This window comes from Silene latifolia, chromosome 3 (genome assembly GCF_048544455.1).
Source record: "Silene latifolia isolate original U9 population chromosome 3, ASM4854445v1, whole genome shotgun sequence".
Classification (NCBI taxonomy): Eukaryota; Viridiplantae; Streptophyta; class Magnoliopsida; order Caryophyllales; family Caryophyllaceae; genus Silene; species Silene latifolia.
Window position 1 is genome coordinate 97,302,845 of NC_133528.1, and position 8,988 is coordinate 97,311,832.

The 8,988-nt window shown below is 38.8% G+C and overlaps 1 non-coding gene across 1 annotated transcript; it reads right to left on the minus strand.

Annotated features, from left to right (window-relative positions):
• Positions 1 to 4,851: 4,851 nt before the first annotated feature.
• On the minus strand, positions 4,852 to 4,958 carry LOC141650725 (small nucleolar RNA R71). Its single transcript, XR_012546743.1, has one exon. It is a non-coding gene; the product is annotated as a small nucleolar RNA R71 (small nucleolar RNA).
• Between the last annotated feature and the right edge of the window lie 4,030 nt (positions 4,959 to 8,988).

Here is an 8,988-nt window from a genome sequence, read left to right on the forward strand (position 1 = left end):
TTGCAATATTTTGATGATTGTGCAAAAATCGAGCCTTAGTCCCTTTGATCGATTCGATGTCGATCAATTGAGTGATTGGTCACCGCAATTTAACCTGCACTGTCGCAGGTGGGGTTGCGGGTAAAAATTCGGTTGGATGAAATTTTGAATGAATTAGATAATCGGCCTTTTTCTTGTTTTAGGCCATTTATTATATTTTTATTTCACATGTGTAGTTAGTTGATTTAAGTAGCTTCTTATATTGTAGAAACGGCCCTAGATTCCCTGAAACCTTTGATATTGTTAATATTGCTAGAAATGGAATTTGTATTGAATACTTCTTGCAGGTTGTTGTGGTTGTCATAGATAGGTCTTTATAGTCTTTGACGAGTATATGTTCACTGCTTAATAGCCTTTGTGTTCCTGACTTGGTGGGATTATATCCAAGTTGGGGCATGACCTCGTTACTTGTTTTGATAGTAAGTGGTCAGCTTAAGTACTAGCCAACCCTTTGGTGGACTCCTTAGGGTACTCACTTTGTTTTAGAAAAATTGTGGGTCTTGGGTGCGGTGGTGTGTATCCGCATGTCTAGGTCTGCGCAGATTTTAGGCTAGGGTTGTGTTGTGTCTTGGCCATGTTTTGATAGAACCTCTGAGCCAAGATACCGGTTCGATTACCTTCCCTACCTCGTGGTATAGACTCGAGTTCTGAGTGACTATTGACCGTACTAAGAACTTATGCTGTCTTTGATATATTGCCCTTTCTTGTATGGTGACTTTATGAATTGTAATAGGTGAGATGTAAGCCGGTTACAATTGATAAAGTTTGGATTACTACTTGTTATATATTTCACATGATAGTTTAAATTGGTCAGTTTAGTATTCATATGTTAGAATACTTGGAAATTAGATTAATTATCATATTGTTTACATGTTACACTACATGTTACATTAAAAATGACGTTTCGTGGCTGGGAGGACTCGACGTTACTCCCCACTGAATTGTGGCTTTCGTGTTTGTATAAAATGCGATTGACAGGTTGATGACGCTTAGTTGGGGTACACAGACGAGCTAGTGAGCAAGGAACCTTGGACCTAGTTTGGCTAGTTTTGTATTAAACCTTTTAACTTTTGGTTGTGTATATATTTTGAAGGGACATATGTCTTCCTCTTCTATTTTGGTTTGTATCACTATATTCCCGCGTCTTTAGTTATGTATGTAAATTAGTTTGTTAGAAATTGCAGGTTATGGCACTCTCCTTCTGGAAATGTTTGTGAATGGTTTAGGAAAGTTTTTGAAATTACAGGTTTTATCTAGTTGAACCAATTACAAACATATCCTGTCAGTTTTTCCGTAGAATTTACGCCTTTATTTATCGCTAAAAATGAGAGTGTCACAATATAATTGAGCGTGATTAAGTGTTCAATACCGTAACAATATAAGTAATCCATATTTGGAGATTCGAATATTTGATAAATATTAGATTTGAATATCAGATAATATATAACCGTATTTTATTAGAATTATATTAAAGGTATTTGAAATGTTATACCCGTTAAATGTATGTAAATTGCAATATTATATGTAAATTGTGACATTTTAACTTATGTTTTAGTATAAGTAATTAAAATAGTGTTTTAGCATATGTAATTAAAATAGGAATATGATATAAGAATATGAATTGGGCTGAGGAGATAGGTTAATTTATTAGAATAGGAAAATAGGAGGACCACATGTAGAAACCCAACTGCCAATCAAAAGCAAAAAAAAAAAAACAAAAGCCAAGAAAAAACTTAGTTTTTATACTAGGTAGATATATGCATGAAACTCTCTGATCTCATTCAATGATGAGTTGAATCATTGAACCCAGAAAGACACCTCATTTATTGCATCCATATTAACTAGAATTTCCCAAAAATGACTCCTAGCGTTATAGTTTCTTCGCTATTTAACGTCTGGAGAAATTTGGACTACTCCATCTTCATCATCCTCAAATCCAGTCTGTTCATAAACATCAAATTCAACGGGACTATTTTCTAATCAGGATCACTCATCTCCGTAGGAATGAACGCTGCATAATAAATTTTTCGTTTCTTCAACATTTTGAAATTCAAGACAACCACAATTTCTGGTTATCTCAATCCTATTCTGATGGCTTTAACAATCCATGGTCTAACATTATCATGCTCATAGGTCAAGCTTAACTCATAAACCCAATGTACCCTAGGACTTTCAAGATCTAAAACAAATAGCCAAGCCCAAAAACGACAAGTTTTTACTGCCGCTATTTTTCTTTGTAGAGGCAGTTTGTCGAAAATCCTCCTCATAAACAACATGTCTCCAAGTACTCTACTGAGACAAGGATCAGGCGTTGACCTCAAAACTCCGAATGATGGCCGAAGGATTTGCAACTGATGTGACCATAATTGGCGCATATTTAGCCCCCGAATTACCATTGTTTCCATGCTTTTTAGTGCCTATTTGGGTCATTTCTTATCTTTAGTTCTTTATTTTGCATATTCTTTGAGATTTTGATCCCTTGGTAGGAAAGGAGTAAGAATCTTGCATTTACATGGCAAAACGAGGCTAAATTGATTGTATTCAATGACCAAGCATCAAGAAGAGACAAGACTAGAAGGCCTTTGTACATATTATAGTAGAAGAACAATGTTGAGAAAGGATCCTTGCGTCCCCAAGGAAATCCCCAAGGAATTTATGAAGAAAAGGGAAGAAAAGAAGAAGAATTGATGCTGACCAACAATCCGAACGGATTGCAGACAATCCGCCCGTCCAGCCACCCAATCCGAGCGTCCCTCCTTGGAATCCGCTCGGATTCCCCCTCAACAATCCGAGCGTCCCTCTCCTGAATCCGCTCGGATTGCACAGCCAAATCCGGCCGTCCGACTCTAATCCGCACGGTTTTCGCGACAAAGACGGATTTCATTCTTCAAGCTACGAAAAGAGAAGCCCTTCTCTCGAAAATACGGTCCTCCTTGCTCAACTTAAAAGTGTAATTACTAGTTTAGCCCTTAGTTAACCCTAATGCATCCTCCATAATTTTCACTATAAATACCCCATTAGTCTAATTAGAGGAGCATGTTCTTCTTATCAATATTTAGAGTAGTTAATATCAATCAAATCTCTCTTCAATATTGTAATCAAGTATTAATCAAGTTTTAATCCAAGTTTTAGTTCTTTAATCTCTCTCTTGTTCTTCCTTTATTTTGGGTAATTAGAAGATTATTGGGTTTATTGGGAGATTGACAACCTTCCATCAATCATCAAGTTCTTCTATTATTCTTTGCATTATTATTTTGGAATCATTAGTAGGTATAATCTCTTAATCCCTTTTTAATTATTGCTAATTACTTTCATTTATTCATCATGTTTCATATTGTTGGTATGATTGACAACCTTGCTAGCATGATCAACATGATAATGAGTGAGTAGTCTCTTAGCTAGGGTTTAATGGGTGATTAGGGGAAACCAACATGGGGGATGATTCATGCTTAAATCAATATGCTTTCATATCTTATTTGCTTGCTTGTTTTGATCTTAATACATGCACATGTTATATTTGATGAAATGCTAAGCCTATGAATCCTTGCATTTACTATCATCTCCTATCTTTTCAATGAGACTTGTAAGACATAACCCAACTCGAGTCTTGTTAGACCATGCATGTGTTGAGTAGGAAAGATTAAGTCGACTTGTAGGTGTTGTACAATCTAATCGATTCGGCTCCGGGACCCAAACTTTCCTAGGATTGTAAGATATAACCCAGCTCAATCCATCACAACAATAATTGCTTGCTTATAATTTGAGAACATGTTTGTATGATCATATCCCATGATTCCCCTATGAACCCATGACACCCTAGTGCTTTTAATCAATTGTTTACACCCCTTATTTTATTCATCTTGCTAGTTTATTTTCATTGCTATTTTAGTTTAGTAACCTTCTACATCAACCCAATTTGTGACACCCCCTAGACACTACTAGTTACAATAGAATTCTCATTTCAATACCCGTCCCTTGGGATCCGACCTTTACTTGCCTCTTTACTAATTGTAGAGTTGTTTGTGAAGTATAAATTGTGTTTTGTATCGACCATTGACCAACGACCACATATACTTAATTGTGAACACGAAATGGCTCCGATCAAAAATGGCGCCGTTGCCGGGGACGGTGTTTAATTGATTTAAGATTTCTTTTATTGTTATTAGTTGTGTCTTTTTCACCTTGGGGAAGTAAAACTCCTCAAGGTTTGTTCTAATTGTTTTCGAGTTGTTTGATATTTTGCATGTCTAGAAGGTTACAAGGTGATTTGTTACCTTTTGACCGTGAAATCGAAAGAACCTTGACGAATAATAGGAGACTTGTTAGGAGGAATTTGAGAGGTGTTGGTGAAATTGTTCAACCCACTAGTGAGTTTGTCAATCCTTTCGCAATAGAAGGAGAAGAAAACCCATTACACAATATCCCACAAAATCCACCTACAATGCCTAAATTCTCGTCACACTCTATACCCACCGAGGAGAATCTACCAAATGGTACTCCTACACCGCAACATCTCACCGGTAATTTTATTGCCAAGTCCGCCTTCATCCAACTAGTTGAGAGGAGCCAATTCGGGGGAATGCCTAGTGAGGACCCTCATTCTCATATGGAAACCTTTTGCGATTATTGTGATGCTATCTCTCAAACGGGCGTGACTCAAGACCAAATTAGATGGGTCTTATTTCCTTTTTCGTTAATCGGCACCGCAAAGCAATGGTTGAAGGGCCTTGATAAGGCCACCCTTGGAATAGATTCTTGGAAGAAGTTAGCTCTAGCTTTCTACAAAAATTCTACCCACAGGAAAAGACTAACATGCTAAGAGCTCAAATTACGGGTTTTAAGCAAAGGGATGAAGAATCTTTGTATGAAGCTTGGGAACGGTTCAAAGGTGTTTGTCGCTCATGTCCTCACCATGGACTTAGCGAATGGTTTTTGGTACAACAATTTTGGAATGGTTTATATGAAGATTCAAGGAACATTCTCAATATGGGATCAAATGGAATGTTCACCGAAGTTGATGACAATCAAACATGGAACAAGATTGAGGAAATGGCGGTCCATAATTCACAATATAGTAGACCTCGCAAGGCTACTAGAGGAGGAAAGCATGAATTGGACTCCGTTACTCAATTGGGTGCTCAACTTAGTGCTCACATTGACACAATCAACTTGAAGTTTGAACAAGCTATGGCTAGACTTGAGGAAAACTCAAAAACATCAAAGCATCATGTCAATGCCATGACGGCATCCTCATCAATCCCAAGTGGGATATGTGAGAATTGTGGAACTTTGGGTCATGACCCAAGTGAGTGTAGGGGAACAACCGAACAAGTTAATGCTTTCCAAGCTTACAAAAGTGGTACCCCTTATTCAAATTTTTACAATGAAAACACCAAGTTCCATCCAAATCTCTCATACAAAAGCCAAAATGTTCAAAACCCTCAAACAACATACACTCCACCACCCATGAGAAACCAAAATCAAAGATCCTTTTACAATCAAAACCAAGGTTATCAAAATCAAAATCCATACAATCACCAAAATGACCAAGGTTTTGATGTCCAAAAAGCGGTCCTCCAAATGCAAAAGAATCAACAAGAATTTTTCACCCAAATGCAAAAAGATAGCCAAGCAAAGGACACCACCATCAACAACATTCTAGCTCACACCAAGATGTTGGAAACACAATTGACTCAACTAGCATCTTCAAGCTCACAAAGACAAAAGGGGCAATTACCACCTCAAAGTAATCCCCCTAGACATGAAACGGTTAGTGCCATTCACTTGAGAAGTGGTACAAGATATGAAGCACCGAAGGAGCAAGTTGAGAATGAAGTTGTGAAAGCTAGTGAAAAGGAAGAAATTGTGCAAAGCCCCAAAGAAGGGGAATCATCAAAAGAAGAAAGTTCAAAGAAAAATGAAGACAAAGCCAAAGAGAAGGAGCCCATTGTGATTAGACTTCCTTTTCCAAGTCGTCAAGCCAAGCCCAAATTTGATGATCAACTTGGAAAGTTCATGGAGATTGTGAAGAATTTAGAAGTCTCAATTCCTTTCACGGAATTAATCAATCACGTTCCGGCCTATGCAAAGTATATGAAAGATATCCTCACGAAGAAGAAGTCGATCCGGAAACTTGAGACTATCGCCTTCACTAAGGTGAGTAGTGCAATACTTCAAGGGAGTTCACCTCCAAAGTTAAAGGATCCGGGAAGCTTCTCAATACCGTGTACCATTGGCGACACGACGATCAACAAAGCCTTATGTGATCTAGGGGCTAGTGTGAGTGTCATGCCGTACTCGGTAAGTAAAAGGTTGGGAATGGGAGAGCTTAAATGCACCAATATCACACTCCAAATGGCCGATAGATCGACGAAGACACCATTAGGGATATGGGAAGATGTCCCCGTGCGAATTGGGAAGTTTTTCATCCCGGTGGACTTTGTCATTGTTGATATGGAGGAAGATTCCAACATTCCAATCATCTTAGGAAGACCTTTCCTACACACCGCGGGTGCGGTGATTGATGTGAAACATGGAGAGCTCACTCTAGAAGTGGGAGATGAAAGCATAACTTTTAATCTTGACAAAACCATGAGAGCTCCTCGTTTGCATGAGCCATGTTTCATGATTGATCATTATAGCCGGAGGGATGAAAGGAAGAAATCGGAACTCCAATGGAAGAAGAAAGATGAAGATGCTCCATTCAAAGAGCAAGTGAATTGTGACAAGGAGAGCTTGAAAGGCTCATCAAAATCAACCAAGGAAGAAAAGGATGGCCTCATTGGCCAAGAGAAGAAATTGGGAGAGTTGTCTCCATCTAAGCAAGAGATTTTCAATGATCAACTCAATGAAGTTTGTGGTCTTTGGGACGACGAATTTGAAGGGATCTTTAATCCCTACATTGGGCATGCCATCGATCATGATCAACAACAAGGGGCACGGTCTATTGAGGACCTCTACCATAACAATGAACAAGCTTTTGATTACTTCTTCAAGGTGTTGAGCAACATCAACAACACCTTGAACATGCCCCCTTGACATCTCATCAAGAATGAGAGTTTGGTGGAGTCCTCCCTAAACCACCACTTGTAAATATTTCTAACTCCCTAACTTACATTTCAATTCTTGTATTGCATTTTTGTCATTTTTGGATGTTTATTTACTTTGATCAAAATAATTGTCATGTAAGAGAGAAGTGAGGGAGGGACTAACAATTTTAATTGATGTGTAGTGCTTTACCTTAGTGTGGGGATGGCAATTGCCTAGGCTATTCATGCCTTAGTAGTGCCCCCACAATGAAGAACACAAGAAATGAAGAAGAATGGAAGAATGGTAAAGGGAAATGCATTGTGCACGAATGAAGTGAATCCGGGTACAAAGGACCAGAATCCGAGCGGATTCCTGAGAATCCGCCCGTCTTCAAGAATCCGAGCGTCCTGCTGAGAAGACACCCGTCCTGAGCTGAGCTGAAATTGAAAATTTCTTGACTGTTGAAGAATCCGAGCGTATTTCTGGAAAGACGCCCGTCTCATAGAATCCGTCCGTCTTGTGAACAAGACGCCGTCTTTGCGGTGAAGAAAACAAAGAAATTTCTCTCGGATGAAATCCGTCCGTCTGCAAAGCAAATCCGCCCGTCTCTACACAGAAGAATCCGAGCGGATTCCCCAGAATCCGCCCGTCTTTAGGCGAGCTTCTGAAAATTTTGAAGCTGCAGAATCCGCACGGATTGGGCCTAATCCGCACGGATTGCCCCTGCGTTTTCGAAAATTTCGACTCCTTTAAATACCCTCCCACCTTCATTCCTTCATTCATTCATTCATAAACACTACCCTAAACATCAAAACCCTCATCCTCTCCATCACAAAAACAAAAAAAAAACCCTCAACAAAATCCACCAACATCAAATCAAACCATCCTTCAAACAACAAATCAATCACTCCATCTTCAATAACAATCAAAACCAAGAACAAAATCTTCAACCTTTGAGTCGATTTTTGATTTCATAAAGGCAAAGCCTTTCACCTTCAAATCGATTTGGGCATTCTACAAATTGAAGATTTTTGATTCTTTTCTTGGTTAGTTCATCAAATGGCAAGGACAAAGGGTGCAACAAAGGAACCAAAGGCAAAGGCTCTCTCTCAAAGGCAAAAAGCTCTCCAAACAAAGAAAGCTTTGGCAATGGTGGTAGCAACACCAAACTTGGAAGTACAACCACAACAACAACAAATTTCTATGGGAGCATCACCTTCTACTCCGGTAATCGATCAACTCTTGCATTATCCGGAGGTAACTTTTATTTCCGATACCCATAGAAATACATTTGCCAAGTTTGCTATGAAATCAATTCAGTCCACCAAATTCATATGTAAAGATGCTTTGGAGAAATTGGGTGTTCTTGAACAAACAAAAGCCTTTTTCAATGCCATGGGTTTGAAGAAATTGTTTGAAACAAAGGAATTGACATACCCTTCCCTTGTCTTGGAATTCTTAAGTTCTTTAAAAGTCACCAAGGTTGAGAATAGGGAAAATCTTGAGTTTCGTCTAGCTAACATTAGCAGACGCATTACCTTTAAGGAATTGGGTGAAATTTTGGGTCTTAGCGATGAATCGAGATATCTTAAGCATTATGGAAAGTATGACCCCGAGCCTCTTTGGGAGGCAATCTCCGGGAAGAAATTTGATGATTTTCATGCTTGTCGTGCTCTTTTGGTCCATCATCCGGGCATAAGAGTATGGCACAAAGTTGTGGGAAATACCATAATTGCTAGGAAAGACACCAATCATTTCACAAGACTTGATTTTATTCTCCTTGAATCGGCTTTGAATATCGGAAGAATCCATACCAAGCCTTTCAATTCTTTGAGGCTATTGGTTGATAGATGGCTCCATGTTGATAGTGGGAAGAAGGGTACAACCGTTATTGTTAATGGCGGCCTAGTCACGGTCCTA